Raw genomic sequence first — 20000 nt, 5'->3', positions numbered from 1 at the left:
GCAGAGCCAGGATGGGCCTAGCTGCAACTCTCCCAGGCTAGCAGAGCCAGGATGGGCCTAGCCGCAACTATCCCAGGCTAGCAGAGCCAGGATGGGCCTAGCTGCAACTATCCCAGGCTAGCAGAGCCAGGATGGACCTAGCTGCAACTATCCCAGGCTAGTAGAGCCAGGATGGGCCTAGCTGCAGCTCTCCCAGGCTAGCAGACCCAGGATGGACCTAGCCGCAACTATCCCAGGCTAGCAGAGCCAGGATGGGCCTAGCTGCAACTCTCCCAGGCTAGCAGAGCCAGGATGGGCCTAGCTGCAACTATCCCAGGCTAGCAGAGCCAGGATGGGCCTAGCTGCAACTATCCCAGGCTAGCAGAGCCAGGATGGACCTAGCTGCAGCTCTCCCAGGCTAGCAGAGCCAGGATGGGCCTAGCCGCAACTATCCCAGGCAAGCAGAGCCAGGATGGGCCTAGCTGCAACTCTCCCCGGCTAGCAGAGCCAGGATGGGTCTAGCCGCAACTATCCCAGGCTAGCAGAGCCAGGATGGGCCTAGCTGCAACTATCCCAGGCTAGCAGAGCCAGGATGGGCCTAGCTGCAACTATCTCAGGCTAGCAGAGCCAGGATGGGCCTAGCCACAGCTATCCTAGGGTAGTAGAGCCGGGATAGGCCTAGTCTCACACTGCCTATCATCTGGCCATCTGGTAATATATAATTTTTTTATGAATAATCTCCCGAGGAAGCTTGTTAGTGTGTGTGTAGAGGAGAGCAGGCAAGCCAGGGGTACCAGGAGCTGGAGGAGGAGGAGGGTGGAAGAGCAGGAGGAGGAAGAAGAGGAAGAGGAGGTGGAGGAGGAGGAGGAGGAGGAGGAGGAGGAGGAGGAGGAGGAAGAGGCAGCAGAGGCAGGGGGAGCTGCACTAGCCTGCAAGTGAGGCTGCATCGCTGCTGGTGACTCCTCTGTAAGCAAGACAAAAATATGTGAAAGAAATTTGTCCAGAGAAACAAGCATTAAATCTGGCAATTTTTAACAATAGATAGGGAGGTAGTTCTGTCTCTCTTTCCCTTTCTCTGTCTGTCTGTCTGTCTGTCTGTCTGTCTGTCTGTCTGTCTGTCTGTCTGTCTGTCTATCTGTCTTTCTGTCTGTCTGTCTTTCTGTCTGTCTGTCTGTCTGTCTGTCTGTCTGTCTGTCTGTCTGTCTGTCTATCTGTCTGTCTATCTGTCTTTCTGTCTGTCTGTCTGCCTGTCTGTCTGTCTGTCTGTCTGGAGGAACAGTGAGGTTCAAAATGTATATGGAGGAACAGTGAGGTTCAAAATGTATATGGAGGAACAGCGAGGTTCAAAATGTATATGGAGGAACAGTGAGGTTCAAAATGTATATGGAGGAACAGTGAGGTTCAAAATGTATATGGAGGAACAGTGAGGTTCAAAATGTATATGGAGGAACAGTGAGGTTCAAAATGTATATGGAGGAACAGTGAGGTTCAAAATGTATATGGAGGAACAGTGAGGTTCAAAATGTATATGGAGGAACAGTGAGGTTCAAAATGTATATGGAGGAACAGTGAGGTTCAAAATGTATATGGACGACCAGTGAGGTTCAAAATGTATATGGAGGAACAGTGAGGTTCAAAATGTATATGGAGGAACAGTGAGGTTCAAAATGTATATGGAGGAACAGTGAGGTTCAAAATGTATATGAAGGACCAATGAGGTTCAAAATGATGAATGGTTTTGAGACACTTATGCAACACGTGGGAATCTTTATTGAAGAAACGTTTCGCCACACAGTGGCTTCATCAGTCCTATACAAAGTAGAAATGGGTAAGGAGAGGAGGAGTTTAAGGTGATCAGTCCCTCAACCTGGAGTCGATGTGTTCAGTCCATCAATTTTGTAGGAAGCGCAGCACAGGGCCAGAGGTGACTTATATACTGCAGTGTATAAACCACCTCTCTGACACACAGACAGGACAGGCAGACACACAGACAGGAGATACAGACAAAGACAGGACAGGCAGACACACAGACAGGACAGACAGAAACACAGACAGGAGAAATAGACACACGGACAGGAAAGACAGAGACACAGACAGGAGACAGACACACAGACAGGAGAGACAGACACACAGACAAGAGAAACAGACACACGGACAGGAAAGACAGACACACAGACAAGAGAAACAGACACACAGACAAGAGTGACAGACACACAGACAAGAGACATACACACAAACAGGAGAGACAGACACACAGACAGGACAGACAGACACACAGACAGGAGAAACAGACACACGGACAGGAAAGACACACACAGACAGGAGTGACAGACACACAGACAGGAGACAGACACACAGACAGGAGAGACAGACACACAGGAGAGACAGACACACAGATAGGAGAAACAGACACACAGACAGGAGAGACAGACACACAGACAGGAGAAACAGACACACAGACATGAGACAGACACACAGACACAGGGAAGACACGTCAAAGACATGTACGGACACGGAAGAAGACACGTACCGTCTAGGACATGTACGGACACGGACGCAGGCACAGCGTGTTCAGGGAAGCAGGTATAGTTGCCTGCATCTCTCCAGGTAGCGTTGGTGACCAGGAGCCAGCTGGTGCCTGCACGTCTGTCTGTCACCAGCTGGACCCCACCACGGCTGCCTGCGTTAAGTTCCTCTAGGATGCTGCTGCTGCTGCCTGTGTAAGAGACGTAGTGTTAGTGGTGCTGTCTGAGGAAGAGAGGTGGTGTTAGTGGTGCTGCCTGAGAAAGAGAGGTGGTGTTAGTGGTGCTGCCTGAGAAAGAGAGGTGGTGTTAGTGGTGCTGCCTGTGTAAGAGACGTAGTGTTAATGGTGCTTCCTGAGGAAGAGAGGTGGTGTTAGTGGTGCTGCCTGAGGAAGAGAGGTGGTGTTAGTGGTGCTGCCTGTGTAAGAGACGTAGTGTTAGTGGTGCTGCCTGAGGAAGAGAGGTGGTGTTAGTGGTGCTGCCTGTGTAAGAGACGTAGTGTTAGTGGTGCTGCCTGAGAAAGAGAGGTGGTGTTAGTGGTGCTGCCTGTGTAAGAGACGTAGTGTTAGTGGTGCTGCCTGTGTACGAGACGTAGTGTTAGTGGTGCTGCCTGAGAAAGAGAGGTGGTGTTAGTGGTGCTGCCTGAGAAAGAGAGGTGGTGTTAGTGTTGCTGCCTGTGTAAGAGACGTAGTGTTAGTGGTGCTGCCTGTGTAAGAAACGTAGTGTTAGTGGTGCTGCCTGAGGAAGAGAGGTGGTGTTAGTGGTGCTGCCTGTGTAAGAGGCGTAGTGTTAATGGTGCAGTCTGAGGAAGAGAGGTGGTGTTAGTGGTGCTGCCTGAGAAAGAGAGGTGGTGTTAGTGGTGCTGCCTGAGAAAGAGAGGTGGTGTTAGTGGTGCTGCCTGTGTAAGAGACGTAGTGTTAATGGTGCTGCCTGAGGAAGAGAGGTGGTGTCAGTGGTGCTGCCTGAGGAAGAGAGGTGGTGTTAGTGGTGCTGCCTGAGGAAGAGAGGTGGTGTTAGTGGTGCTGCCTGAGGAAGAGAGGTGGTGTTAGTGGTGCTGCCTGAGGAAGAGAGGTGGTGTTAGTGGTGCTGCCTGAGGAAGAGAGGTGGTGTTAGTGGTGCTGCTTGTGTAAGAGACGTAGTGTTAATGGTGCTGCCTGTGTAAGAGACGTAGTGTTAATGGTGCTGCCTGAAGAAGAGAGGTGGTGTTAGTGGAGCTGCCTGAGGAGCACTATCTTCACCACTACAACTTTATAGACAATCTCCTCTACACTAGCTCCTCATCATTATCATCAATCTTTCCCCTCATTCCATCCACGTCTCCTCTCTCTCTTCTGTCTTTTCCCCTCCTCTCTATTTTCACCCTTCTTTTCTTCCTCTCTCTCTCTCTCTCTCTCTCTCTCTCTCTCTCTCTCTCTCTCTCTCTCTCTCTCTCTCTCTCTCTCTCTCTCTCTCTCTTATTTTTAACTTCTTATCCAAGATCTTCCTTTCATCTTCCTATTCCTCTCTTCTGTTTTTTTCTTTGTCTCTCCTCTTTTCTCTCCTCTACTTATTTCTGTCTCTTGTCTTTATGACTATGTATACAACCCATGCTGTGTGACGGAATATGACAGGGCAACCCATGTTGTGTGACGGAATATGACAGGGCAACCCATGTTGTGTGACGGAATATGACAGGGCAACCCATCCTGTGTGACGGAATATGACAAGGCAACCCATCCTGTGTGACCATGACAAGGCAACCCATCCTGTGTGACGGAATATGACAAGGCAACCCATCCTGTGTGACGGAATATGACAAGGCAACCCATCCTGTGTGACGGAATATGACAAGGCAACCCATCCTGTGTGACGGAATATGACAAGGCAACCCATCCTGTGTGACGGAATATGACAAGGCAACCCATGTTGTGTGACGGAATATGACAGGGCAACCCATGCTGTGTGACGGAATATGACAGGGCAACCCATGCTGTGTGACGGAATATGACAGGGCAACCCATGGTGTGTGACGAAATATGACAGGGCAACCCATGCTGTGTGACGGAATATGACAGGGCAACCCATGCTGTGTGACGGAATATGACAGGGCAACCCATGCTGTGTGACGGAATATGACAGGGCAACCCATGCTGTGTGACGGAATATGACAGGGCAACCCATGCTGTGTGACGGAATATGACAGGGCAACCCATGTTGTGTGACGGAATATGACAGGGCAACCCATGCTGTGTGACGGAATATGACAGGGCAACCCATGGTGTGTGACGGAATATGACAGGGCAACCCATGCTGTGTGACGGAATATGACAGGATAAACACTGCTTATTTTTGCCCCCACTGTGTAACTACCACACAAAATAGCGCAACAGAACACAGTTGGTGTACACATTTGGGATAAATTAAAGCAACCGAAGATTTCCCTGTCCTTTCTGTCTTTCTCCTGTCCCTTGTTGGTGACCCGTCTTGCCTGCTGGTGTGTTCTGCCTCACCTGACGTAGGGTTGACGTGATACCAGGTGACTGGGGCTGCCTGTGATGAGACGCCAGTGATGACACAGGTGATGTTAAGGTCACTGCCAGCCTTCATGAAGACTGCTCTTGATCCATAGATGGTCGCCTTGGGCACTGTTGGCAAGACAGTGAAAGACATTGCTGTTGAGTGTTATTATTATTATAAATCTGCTTAATAATGGTCAACTTAGAATCGAAATGTTGTCTAAGCTTCAGTGAGAATTTTTTTGCTTAGTTAAAGTTGGTTAAAAGGGGGTTTAAATCCTGTCTACTACACGAGGGTCATTAAGGTTGCCTGTTACCTGTTCACCACCAGTCAAGAATACTTTAATACCTAAAACAGTGATTAATGTAAACTACCAATGTATATACACTGAGAAACAGACACCTGTCAGTGTATATACACTGATAAACAGACACCTGTCAGTGTATATACACTGATAAACATACACCTGTGAGTGTATATACACTGAGAAACAGACACCTGTCAGTGTATATACACTGAGAAACATACACCTGTCAGTGTATATACACTGAGAAACAGACACCTGTCAGTGTATATACACTGATAAACAGACACCTGTCAGTGTATATACACTGAGAAACAGACACCTGTCAGTGTATATACACTGATAAACAGACACCTGTCAGTGTATATACACTGAGAAACAGACACCTGTCAGTGTATATACACTGAGAAACATACACCTGTCAGTGTATATACACTGAGAAACATACACCTGTCAGTGTATATACACTGAGAAACAGACACCTGTCAGTGTATATACACTGAGAAACAGACACCTGTCAGTGTATATACACTGAGAAACAGACACCTGTCAGTGTATATACACTGAGAAACAGACACCTGTCAGTGTATATACACTGAGAAACAGACACCTGTCAGTGTATATACACTGAGAAACATACACCTGTCAGTGTATATACACTGAGAAACAGACACCTGTCAGTGTATATACACTGAGAAACAGACACCTGTCAGTGTATATACACTGAGAAACAGACACCTGTCAGTGTATATACACTGAGAAACAGACACCTGTCAGTGTATATACACTGAGAAACATACACCTGTCAGTGTATATACACTGAGAAACAGACACCTGTCAGTGTATATACACTGAGAAACAGACACCTGTCAGTGTATATACACTGAGAAACATACACCTGTCAGTGTATATACACTGAGATACACATACACCTGTCAGTGTATATACACTGAGAAACAGACACCTGTCAGTGTATATACACTGAGAAACAGACACCTGTCAGTGTATATACACTGAGAAACATACACCTGTCAGTGTATATACACTGAGAAGCATACACCTGTCAGTGTATATACACTGAGAAACATACACCTGTCAGTGTATATACACTGAGAAACATACACCTGTCAGTGTATATACACTGAGAAACATACACCTGTCAGTGTATATACACTGAGAAACAGACACCTGTCAGTGTATATACACTGAGAAACAGACACCTGTCAGTGTATATACACTGAGAAACAGACACCTGTCAGTGTATATACACTGAGAAATAGACACCTGTCAGTGTATATACACTGAGAAACAGACACCTGTCAGTGTATATACACTGAGAAACAGACACCTGTCAGTGTATATACACTGAGAAACAGACACCTGTCAGTGTATATACACTGAGAAACATACACCTGTCAGTGTATATACACTGAGAAACAGACACCTGTCAGTGTATATACACTGAGAAACATACACCTGTCAGTGTATATACACTGAGAAACAGACACCTGTCAGTGTATATACACTGAGTAACATACACCTGTCAGTGTATATACACTGAGAAACATACACCTGTCAGTGTATATACACTGAGAAACAGACACCTGTCAGTGTATATACACTGAGAAACATACACCTGTCAGTGTATATACACTGAGAAACATACACCTGTCAGTGTATTGTGTCTTATATTCTATGAAGTATTCTTGTATTCGCATTTTAATAAAACAAACAACTGCCAAAAAAAAAAAATCTCAAAATTACAATGAAAATAATTTTTTCGATTTTTTTCCCAAGAATTTCAACATTCCTATGACTTAACATGGTACACCTTTCTTTTTTGCAGCCAACTTGACCTAACTTAACTAAAGTATAAACAATAGTCTCAAACTGTAATTCAACATTAGCATGAAATTTCGTGTCCCACGTTAGTAATCGTGCGTGTACGACCCTCTGAGTCACTGAGTACGTGTTGACGTATGCTACGACCTGCGTGCTTTCAGGATGAATATGTACACATCTTCAGAGGGAGGTGATGAGTGCATGATGATGCTACTTAACCACTCACATGATGAGTGCATGATAATGCTACTTAACTACTCACATGATGAGTGCATGATAATGCTACTTAACTACTCACATGATGAGTGGATGATGATGCTACTTAACTACTCACACGATGAGTGCATGATGATGCTACTTAACTACTCACACGATGAGTGCATGATGATGCTACTTAACTACTTACATGATGAGTGCATGATGATGCTACTTAACTACTTACATGATGAGTGCATGATGATGCTACTTAACTACTTACATGATGAGTGCATGATGATGCTACTTAACTACTTACATGATGAGTGCATGATGATGCTACTTAACTACTTACATGATGAGTGCATGATGATGCTACTTAACTACTTACACGATGAGTGCATGATGATGCTACTTAACTACTTACACGATGAGTGCATGATGATGCTACTTAACTACTCACATGATGAGTGCATGATGATGCTACTTAACTACTAACATGATGAGTGCATGATGATGCTACTTAACTACTTACACGATGAGTGCATGATGATGCTACTTAACTACTCACATGATGAGTGCATGATGATGCTACTTAACTACTTACATGATGAGTGCATGATGATGCTACTTAACTACTTACACGATGAGTGCATGATGATGCTACTTAACTACTCACATGATGAGTGCATGATGATGCTACTTAACTACTTACATGATGAGTGCATGATGATGCTACTTAACTACTCACACGATGAGTGCATGATGATGCTACTTAACTACTCACACGATGAGTGCATGATGATGCTACTTAACTACTTACATGATGAGTGCATGATGATGCTACTTAACTACTTACATGATGAGTGCATGATGATGCTACTTAACTACTTACATGATGAGTGCATGATGATGCTACTTAACTACTTACATGATGAGTGCATGATGATGCTACTTAACTACTTACATGATGAGTGCATGATGATGCTACTTAACTACTTACATGATGAGTGCATGATGATGCTACTTAACTACTTACATGATGAGTGCATGATGATGCTACTTAACTACTTACATGATGAGTGCATGATGATGCTACTTAACAACTCACATGATGAGTGCATGATGATCAACAAGGTTGTTCTTAGTGCACAGTTGCACTACTATTACTACTACTGCAACTGCTACCACTGCTATTACTACTACAAGTTTTACTAGCAGTAATAGTTGTAGTAGTATTAATAGTAGTTGTAGAAGTAGTCTTAGTAGTAGTGCTAGTAGCAGTTGTTGTTGTACTAATATTATTAGCAGTTCTAGAAATAGTACTATTAGTAATAGTTTTAGTAGCAGTACTAATAGTAATAGTTGTAGTAGTAGTAGTAGTAGTAGTAGTAGTGGTAGTAGTAGTAGTAGTAGTAGTAGTAGTAGTAGTAGTAGTAGTAGTAGTAGTAGTAGTAGTAGTAGTAGTAGTAGTAGTAGTAGTAGTAGTAGTAGTAGTAGTAGTAGTAGTAGTAGTAGTAGTAGTAGTAGTAGTAGTAGTAGTAGTAGTAGTAGTAGTAGTAGTAGTAGTAGTAGTAGTACTATTATTAATAGTTGTAGTGGAAGAACACAAGAAAAAAGGGTTAAAAAATTAAAGCACAAAAGCAAAAAGCTGAGAGAAATATAACAACAGCAACACACACTAACAAAAGCCAAGAAAAATATAACAACAGCAACACACACTAACAAAAGCCAAGAAAAATATAACAACAGCAACACACACTAACAAAAGCTGAGAGAAATATAACAACAGCAACACACACTAACAAAAGCCAAGAAAAATATAACAACAGCAACACACACTAACAAAAGCCAAGAAAAATATAACAACAGCAACACACACTAACAAAAGCCAAGAAAAATATAACAACAGCAACACACACTAACAAAAGCCAAGAAAAATATAACAACAGCAACACACACTAACAAAAGATATCAGCCACTCACCCACAACCTGGAGGTTAAATCTCTTGTAGATCTTGGGTTGTGCTGACACCTGACACTCGTAGATGCCAGAGTCGCTGACAGTGGGGCTGCTGACACTCAGTACCCAGTACGGTGATGTCTTAACGTGTACGGCACGGAAGCGTGAGTCCGTCGTGTACGTGAAGGAGTCCGTGGTCAGTACGTGGAGGTCGTGCCTGCGTATCCATGACACCTGTAATTATTATTATTATTATTATTATTATTATTATTATTATTATTATTATTATTATTATTATTATTGTTAGTAGTAGTAGTAGTAGTAGTAGTAGTAGTAGTAGTAGTAGTAGTAGTAGTAGTAGTAGTAGTAGTAGTAGTAGTAGTAGTATCATTTTAGTTATTATTATTATTATTATTATTATTATTATTATTATTATTATTATTATTATTATTATTATTATTATTATTATTATTATTATTATTATTAATATCATTATTATTATTAACATTGTTATTATTATCATTATTACTATAATTATTATAGTTTTTGTTATTATTATTCTTAGTATTTCTATTAATATTATAATAATTATTATGGGTAATACTCGAAGTGTTTAATCACAAAGTTAGAAATTGTAAAGACATCGTGTAGAGGAGCGAGGGTTAGTTAACTAACCTGTCTGTCTCCCAGCATCCTGACACCACAGGTGAGGTTGGCAGCAGCACCCACAGCTGTGGTGATGTTTGTGGGCGTGGGAAGGAAGTAAGGGCACCCACGGCAGTGGGCGGGTAGTGGCGAGGGCGTGGGTGGTGGGTGTGCCACACCTGTGGATACACAGAATGTTCTTAGTATAGTGAACGACTCCTCTTTATAATTATTATGGTAGTAGTAGTAGTAGTAGTAGTAGTAGTAGTAGTAGTAGTAGTAGCAGCAGTAGTAGTAGTAGTAGTAGTAGTAGTGGTAGTAGTAGTAGTATTGGTGGTAGTAGTAGTAGAAGTAGTAGTAGTAGTAGTAGTAGTAGTAGTATAGTAGTAGTAGTGGTAGTAGTAGTAGTAGTAGTAGTGGTAGTAGTAGTAGTAGTAGTGGTAGTGGTCGTTCACTGGGTTTAAATTCCGTCTACCACACGAGGGTCACTAAGGCTTCCTGTCACCTGTTAACCACCAGTCAAGAATACTTTAATATCTCAAAAGTGATTAATGTAAATTTTCAAAGTATATAAACTGATATACACATTCCTGTGTATATAATATATCTGGAGAGCTGTATTATACTTTATCTATCTATCTATATATACATTTATATATATATATATATATATATATATATATATATATATATATATATATATATATATATATATATATATATATATATATATATATACATACATATTTTTTTTTCAACAAGTCGGCCGTCTCCCAAAAAAGAAAGAAAATCCCCAAAAAGAAAATACTTTCATCATCATTCAACACTTTCACCACACTCACACATTATCACTGTTTTTGCAGAGGTGCTCAGAATACAACAGTTTAGAAGCATATACATATAAAGATACACAACATATCCCTCCAAACTGCCAATATCCCGAACCCCTCCTTTAAAGTGCAGACATTGTACTTCCCATTTCCAGGACTCAAGTCCGACTATATGAAAATAACCGGTTTCCCTGAATCCCTTCACTAAATATTACCCTGCTCACACTCCAACAGATCGTCAGGTCCCAAGTATCATTCGTCTCCATTCACTCCTATCTAACACGCTCATGCACGCTTGCTGGAAGTCCAAGCCCCTCGCCCACGAAACCTCCTTTACCCCCTCTTTCCAACCCTTTCGAGGACGACCCCTACCCCTCTTTCCTTCCCCTATAGATTTATATGCTTTCCATGTCATTCTACTTTGATCCATTCTCTCTAAATGACCAAACCACCTCAACAACCCCTCTTCTGCCCTCTGACTAATGCTTTTATTAACTCCACACCTTCTCCTAATTTCCACACTCCGAATTTTCTGCATAATATTTACACCACACATTGCCCTTAGACAGGACATCTCCACTGCCTCCAACCGTCTCCTCGCTGCTGCATTTACCACCCAAGCTTCACATCCATATAAGAGTGTTGGTACTACTATACTTTCATACATTCCCTTCTTTGCCTCCATAGGTAACGTTTTTTGACTCCACATATACCTCAACGCACCACTCACCTTTTTTCCCTCATCAATTCTATGATTAACCTCATCTTTCATAAATCCATCCGCCGACACTTCAACTCCCAAGTATCTGAAAACATTCACTTCTTCCATACTCCTCCTCCCCAATTTGATATCCAATTTTTCTTTATCTAAATCATTTGACACCCTCATCACCTTACTCTTTTCTATGTTCACTTTCAACTTTCTACCTTTACACACATTCTCAAACTCATCCACTAACCTTTGCAATTTTTCTTTAGAATCCCCCATAAGCACAGTATCATCAGCAAAAAGTAACTGTGTCAATTCCCATTTTGAATTTGATTCCCCATAATTTAACCCCACCCCTCTCCCGAACACCCTAGCATTTACTTCTTTTACAACCCCATCTATAAATATATTAAACAACCATGGTGACATTACACATCCCTGTCTAAGACCTACTTTTACCGGGAAGTATTTTCCCTCTCTTCTACACACCCTAACCTGAGCTTCACTATCCTCATAAAAACTCTTAACAGCATTTAGTAACTTACCACCTATTCCATATACTTGCAACATCTGCCACATTGCTCCTATATCCACTCTATCATATGCCTTTTCTAAATCCATAAATGCAATAAAAACTTCCCTACCTTTATCTAAATACTGTTCACATATATGCTTCAATGTAAACACTTGATCTACACATCCCCTACCCACTCTGAAACCTCCTTGCTCATCTGCAATCCTACATTCTGTCTTACCTCTAATTCTTTCAATTATAACCCTACCGTATACTTTTCCTGGTATACTCAGTAAACTTATTCCTCTATAATTTTTACAATCTCTTTTGTCCCCTTTCCCTTTATATAAAGGGACTATACATGCTCTCCGCCAATCCCTAGGTACCTTCCCCTCTTTCATACATTTATTAAACAAAAGTACCAACCACTCCAACACTATATCCCCCCCTGCTTTTAACATTTCTGTCATGATCCCATCAGTTCCAGCTGCTTTACCCCCTTTCATTCTACGTAATGCCTCACGTACTTCCACCACACTTACATTCTGCTCTTCTTCACTCCTAAAAGATGGTATACCTCCCTGGCCAGTGCATGAAATTACCGCCTCCCTTTCTTCCTCAACATTTAAAAGTTCCTCAAAATATTCTCGCCATCTACCTAATACCTCCCTTTTCCAATCTACGAATTCCCCTACTCTGTTTTTAACTGACAAATCCATATTTTCCCTAGGCTTTCTTAACTTGTTTAACTCACTCCAAAATTTTTTCTTATTTTCATTAAAATTTCTTGACAGTGCCTCTCCCACTCTATCATCTGCTCTCCTTTTGCACTCTCTCACCACTCTCTTCACCTTTCTTTTACTCTCCATATGCTCTGCTCTTCTTATAACACTTCTGCTTTGTAAAAACCTCTCATAAGCTACCTTTTTCTCTTTTATCACACCCTTTACTTCATCATTCCACCAGTCACTCCTCTTTCCTCCTGCCCCCACCCTCCTATAATCACAGACTTCTGCCCCACATTCTAATACTGCATTTTTAAAACTATTCCAACCCTCTTCAACCCCCCCCCCCACTACTTATCTTTGCATTTGCCCACCTTTCTGCCAATAGTCGCTTATATCTCACCCGAACTTCCTCCTCCCTTAGTTTATACACTTTCACCTCCCTCTTACTTGTTGTTGCCACCTTCCTCTTTTCCCATCTACCTCTTACTCTAACTGTAGCTACAACTAAATAATGATCCGATATATCAGTTGCCCCTCTATAAACATGTACATCCTGGAGCCTACCCATCAACCTTTTATCCACCAATACATAATCTAATAAACTACTTTCATTACGTGCTACATCATACCTTGTATATTTATTTATCCTCTTTTTCATAAAATATGTATTACTTATTACCAAATTTCTTTCTACACATAGCTCAATTAAAGGCTCCCCATTTACATTTACCCCTGGCACCCCAAATTTACCTACTACTCCCTCCATAACATTTTTACCCACTTTAGCATTGAAATCCCCAACCACCATTACTCTCACACTTGATTCAAAACTCCCCACGCATTCACTCAACATTTCCCAGAATCTCTCTCTCTCCTCTACACTTCTCTCTTCTCCAGGTGCATACACACTTACTATAACCCACTTTTCACATCCAATCTTTATTTTACTCCACATAATCCTTGAGTTTATACATTTGTATTCCCTCTTTTCCTGCCATAGCTTATCCTTCAACATTATTGCTACTCCTTCTTTAGCTCTAACTCTATTTGAAACCCCTGACCTAATCCCATTTATTCCTCTCCATTGAAACTCTCCCACCCCCTTCAGCTTTGTTTCACTTAAAGCCAGGACATCCAGCTTCTTCTCATTCATAACATCCACAATCATCTCTTTCTTATCATTTGCACAACATCCACACACATTCAGACTTCCCACTTTGACAATTTTATTCTTCTTATTCTTTTTAGTAATCTTTACAGGAAAAGGGGTTACTAGCCCATTGTTCCCGGCATTTTAGTTGACTTTTACAACACGCATGGCTTACGGAGGAAAGATTCTTATTCCACTTCCCCATGGATATAAAAGGAAAAGTAATAAGATCAAGAACTATTAAGATAAAATCAAAGAAAACTCAGATGAGTGTGTATAAATAAACGTGTACATGTATGTGTAGTGTGACCTAAGTGTAAGTAGAAGTAGCAAGACGTACCTGTAATCTTGCATATTTATGAGACAGACAAAAGACACCAGCAATCCTACCATCATGTAAAACAATTACAGGCTTTCGTTTTACATTCACTTGGCAGGACGGTAGTACCTCCCTGGGCGGTTGTTGTCTACCAACCTACTACCTATATATATATATATATATATATATATATATATATATATATATATATATATATATATATATATATATATATATATATATATATACATATATATATACATATATATATACATATATATATATATATATATATATATATATATATATATATATATATATATATATATATATATATATATATATATATATATATAAATGTATATATATAAATAAATTAACTTACCTTTTCATGTCTATTTTTTAATAATTTTTTCGTCGTTATTAAAGGTAATTTTTCATCTGTTTACATTTTACATTTTGAGTAAAAACTACTTTAACGGAGTGAGAAAATAAAGTTATCTCCATCACTGATTAATCTATATCACAAATTTGTTCGTTATCACCGAAAAAAGAGGCAATTTTTATTTCATATTCCATATTGGTCCCAAGATTTAAATATTAATTTATTCTGGTTTTATAATTAATTGATTTAAATCATTGGTTTACATACACGTATATATATGTATATATACTTTGTGGAGACAAAGAACTTTGTCCTTGGAGGCAAAGAGGGGAATGTATGAGAGTATAGTTTTACCAACGCTCTTATATGGGTGTGAAGCGTGGGTGATGAATGTTGCAGCGAGGAGAAGGCTGGAGGCAGTGGAGATGTCATGTCTGAGGGCAATGTGTGGTGTGAATATAATGCAGAGAATTCGTAGTTTGGAAGTTAGGAGGAGGTGCGGGATTACCAAAACTGTTGTCCAGAGGGCTGAGGAAGGGTTGTTGAGGTGGTTCAGACATGTAGAGAGAATGGAGCGAAACAGAATAACTTCAAGAGTGTATCAGTCTGTAGTGGAAGGAAGGCGGGGTAGGGGTCGGCCTAGGAAGGGTTGGAGGGAGGGGGTAAAGGAGGTTTTGTGTGCGAGGGGCTTGGACTTCCAGCAGGCATGCGTGAGCGTGTTTGATAGGAGTGAATGGAGACAAATGGTTTTTAATACTTGACGTGCTGTTGGAGTGTGAGCAAAGTAACATTTATGAAGGGATTCAGGGAAACCGGCAGGCCGGACTTGAGTCCTGGAGATGGGAAGTACAGTGCCTGCACTCTGAAGGAGGGGTGTTAATGTTGCAGTTTAAAAACTGTAGTGTAAAGCACCCTTCTGGCAAGACAGTGATGGAGTGAATGATGGTGAAAGTTTTTCTTTTTCGGGCCACCCTGCCTTGGTGGGAATCGGCCGGTGTGATAATAAAAATATATATATATATATATATATATATATATATATATATATATATATATATATATATATATATATATATATATATATATATATATATATATATATATATATATATAAACTTAATAATTAGTTATTTTCGCCTAAATTAATAAATCTGGTTAATATTTTGTCTCGTCTAGTAAGGGTAACTATATTTATAAATTTCTCCGGTTTATCACACTTCTTTGCACACTCAAAGGTTTATTTTTGCATTTATGAAGTTGTTTTTAGGTTTATCAACTGACAATCAGATCTGACAGGTTTATTATAGAGTGAGAACCGCTGTTTCTCTTGTGTTGCGTTCGCGTTTTTTGGGGGCTGAAATTTTTGTTGCAGTGTTAAAAGTGTTGCTTCCAGGTGTATATGTGAGATCAGTGAGATCAGTGAGATCAGTGAGATTAGTGAGATCAGTGATATCAGTGAGATCAGTGAGATTAGTGAGACTAGTGAGATTAGTGAGATCAGTGAGATCAGTGAGATTAGAGAGATTAGTGAGATCAGTGAGATCAGTGAGATTAGAGAGATCAGTGAGATCAGTGAGATCAGTGAGATTAGTGAGATTAGTGAGATCAGTGATATCAGTGAGATCAGTGAGATCAGTGAGACTAGTGAGATTAGTGAGATTAGTGAGATCAGTGAGATCAGCGAGATCAGTGAGATTAGTGAGATCAGTGAGATTAGTGAGATCAGTGAGATTAGTGAGATCAGTGAGATCAGTGAGATTAGTATACGTGAGATCAGATCTCTTTTGTTTTAGTTTCGAGAGTGTTATGAAAATATTTCAGCAACGAACTAGTCAGTGTTTTGACCAGGAGTGACCTCATAGTACTTTAGTGGGCGTTTAAGTGCGTTAGTGGGCGTTTAAGAGCGTTAGAGAGCGTTTAAGTGCGTTAGTGGGCGTTTAAGTGCGTTAGTGGGCGTTTACTGCGTTAGTGGGCGTTTAAGTGCGTTATTGGGCGTTTAAGTGAGTTAGTGGGTGCTTAAGTGCGTTAGTGCGTATGTGAGTGTGTGAACGTATGCCAAGATAAATGGCCTCTTGGATCATTGTATTAGTAAACAATACACTTAAATACACTTGATTATCCTTAACTACATTTAAATACACTTCAATACAGCTTAACGCAAGAATTAACGAGAGTGTGACCCCCAGACGCCAGTGTCAGCGTCTTGAGGGGAAACTAAGACATCTCCGGCCATCTCTGTCTTTATGCCAGGACAGACATACGATAGAAGAACTTTGGAATACAGGGAATATAGTGGGGAGAGTAGGAGGGGTGTGAGAGAAATTGGAGGAAGCGAAAGGGGTGTGAAGCAATATAGCAGTTGTGGTTGTCAGGAAAAGTCGTGAGTGAATGAAGGGAGAGAGAGAGTGGCGGGGAAGAATTGTTCACTGGTTGGTGGCTATGAGAGAGAGAGAGAGAGAGAGAGAGAGAGAGAGAGAGAACATGAGAGGCTTAACCACATCCACACACACACACACACACACACAAACACAAACATTCACTAACAACTAAAACCATTTACAACAGCAACTCAGGGAACTAATGCCGTTGTAAATCTTTAAACTTAATCCCTTAGATCTGGGCTCCATATTGTAGCTACTGCCTCGAGGACTAGCCTCACACACCTCGTGCATCCCTCTTGAACGACCCCTTTTATTCCCGCACAGCTCATATTTAGCTGATCCAAGTCAGACCGGAGATTACGGGACAAAGGTTCGAGTCCCCACCACTCCTAGCTTTGATTGTTGCCTCTTGCCGTCTCCATGCTCCAGATGACATTCAATGGGGGTTCAACTCGAACAGCCACGTGTTGACCCAATTCAACAGTCGGCCCATGCAGCAGTTAATCTCTGATCCAGTACACCGTTCGTATATTCATAGATTAATTGATTTATGAAATTCGGTTTCCAATGTAATTAGCTTAGATTAGAGAATGTTCAGCAAGGTTAGGTTAGGTTAGGTTACATTAGGTTAGGTTAATTTATGCTGAGGCTAGGTTAGGTTACCTAAGCTTTGGTCAGGTTAGTTAATTTAGGCTAAAGTTAGCTTAGGTGAGCTAAGCTTGAGTTAGGCTCATCCTTCCCAACATACATCCACACCCATCAAAGATCATGATTGATCAATATCATTATCCTCACTCTCCAGAATTTCGGAAATATTTCATCTCAGCGAAGCGTAAAATCTCTCTAAGTTAGTCTTGAAATTGGGAGGCGAAAATGTACTTTCTCCTTGAGAAATTTCAATTTGCTCGCCAGTGGTGACGCTAAGATTAAAATTCTAACGTAAATTTGTTTGAGATCTGCTAGAAAATCGAATCTGCTCAGAGTACCTGCTGAGGACTCTAGTGGTAGCTGAGTACCTGCTGAGGGTAATAGTGGGAAGTGAGAGTTCTAATGGTACCTGAATACTTGTTGAGAATACTAGTGGTACCTGAGTACCTGCTAAGGACTCTAGTGGTAGCTAAGTACCTGCTGATGGTACCAGTGAAGCTGAATGTCTACTATAAATATGTATGGGAATCAGGTACGTATTCCAAAGGCTAGTTGTAGCTGGGTGTCTAATTTGTGTTGGACTTGTACATAACATCAAGAGAGAGAAGGATAGATAGATAGATAGAGATAGAGATAGACAGATAGATAGATAAATAGATAGATAGAAAGATAGATAGAGAGAGACAGAGATAGAGAGAGACAGAGAGTGAGAGAGAGAGAGAGAGAGAGAGAGAGTGCCAGAGGACAGGCACTCTGGCAGTAAATCTGAGAGCATACACCTGTAAACCCTAGTGGAGCCATCTTCACGGTGTGTTGAGAGCCTGTGTTACACCCTGGAGCCTAACACTTATTTTACCAAGCCAAGGTGTGTGTGTGTGTTGTGAGAGTACGTGTATGTGTGTGTATACACACTCACATATATATATATATATATATATATATATATATATATATATATATATATATATATATATATATATATATATATATGTATATATATAAATATATATATATATATATATATATATATATATATATATATATATATATATATATATATATATATATATATATATATATATATATATATATATATATATATATATATATATATATATATATATAATATTATGGTCATGAAACAGGCCATTTAACCAGACCATGGGACACCAGACTATGACACCAGACCATGACACCAGACCATGGGAGACAGACCATTGGAGACCAGACCATTGGAGACCAGACCATTGGAGACCAGACCATGGGAGACCAGACCCTGGGAGACCAAACCATGGGAGACCAGACAACTCGAAAGGTTTGTAAACTTTCTGTTTAGCAAACTGATTCTCCAACTGAATTTGATTCTGTGTTAGTGAAAGGTTCTCAGTCAGCTACACAACTTTACCTCAAAAATACTTTACTCGGTGCTGTAAAACGTTTTATGGTGATGTAAAACGTTGGTTGTTGCTTGTGTAAAGCGTTGGTTGGTGGTGTAAAACGTTGGTTGGTTGTGTAAAACGTTGGTTGGTGGCGTAAAACGTTGGTTGGTGGTTTAAAATGTTGGTTACTGCTATAAAACGTTGGTTTGTGCTATAAAACGTTGGTTGGTGGCGTAAAACGTTGGTTGGTGGTTTAAAACGTTGATTGTTGCTATAAAACGTTGGTTGGTGCTATAAAACGTTGGTTGTTGCTATAAAACGTTGGTTGGGGGCGTAAAACGTTGATTGGTGGTTTAAAACGTTGATTGTTGCTATGAAACGTTGATTGTTGCTATAAAACTTTGGTTGTTGCTATAAAACGTTGGTTTGTGGCGTAAAACGTTGGTTGGTGGTTTAAAACGTTGGTTGGTAGCTTAAAACGTTGGTTTGTGAAGTAAAACGTTGGTTTGTGCTGTAAAACGTTGGTTGGTGGTTTAAAATGTTGGTTACTGCTATAAAACGTTGGTTAGTGCTATAAAACGTTGGATGGTGGCGTAAAACGTTGGTTGGTGGTTTAAAACGTTGATTGTTGCTATAAGACGTTGGTTGGTGCTATAAAACGTTGGTTGTTGCTATAAAACGTTGGTTGGTGGCGTAAAACGTTGGTTGGTGGTTTAAAACGTTGATTGTTGCTATAAAACGTTGATTGTTGCTATGAAACGTTGGTTGTTGCTATAAAACGTTGGTTTGTGGCGTAAAACGTTGGTTGGTGGTTTAAAACGTTGGTTGGTAGCTTAAAACGTTGGTTTGTGAAGTAAAACGTTGGTTTGTGATGTAAAACGTTGGCTTGTGATGTAAAACGTTGGTTGTTGCTGCAAAACGTTGGTTGGTGGTGTAGAACGTTGGTTGGTGCTGCAAAACGTTGGTTGGTGGGGTAGAACGTTGGTTGTTGCTGCAAAACGTTAGTTGGTG

At 40.7% G+C, this 20000-nt stretch overlaps 1 non-coding gene across 1 annotated transcript in view; it reads right to left on the bottom strand.

Annotated features, from left to right (window-relative positions):
* Positions 1-98: 98 nt before the first annotated feature.
* Positions 99-20000, bottom strand: part of LOC128692286 (uncharacterized) — a 104483-nt gene continuing 84581 nt past the window's right edge. The window contains exons 2-6 of the transcript XR_011393476.1: positions 9977-10125; positions 9325-9535; positions 4991-5125; positions 2510-2695; positions 99-943 (exon numbers count right to left, since the gene is read on the bottom strand). This is a non-coding gene — a transcript (uncharacterized protein). The remainder of the gene's footprint in view (positions 944-2509; positions 2696-4990; positions 5126-9324; positions 9536-9976; positions 10126-20000) is intronic.

The sequence above is a fragment of the Cherax quadricarinatus genome, chromosome 53 (genome assembly GCF_038502225.1).
Source record: "Cherax quadricarinatus isolate ZL_2023a chromosome 53, ASM3850222v1, whole genome shotgun sequence".
Taxonomy (NCBI): domain Eukaryota; kingdom Metazoa; phylum Arthropoda; class Malacostraca; order Decapoda; family Parastacidae; genus Cherax; species Cherax quadricarinatus.
This window is presented reverse-complemented; position numbering and strand designations above follow the sequence as displayed.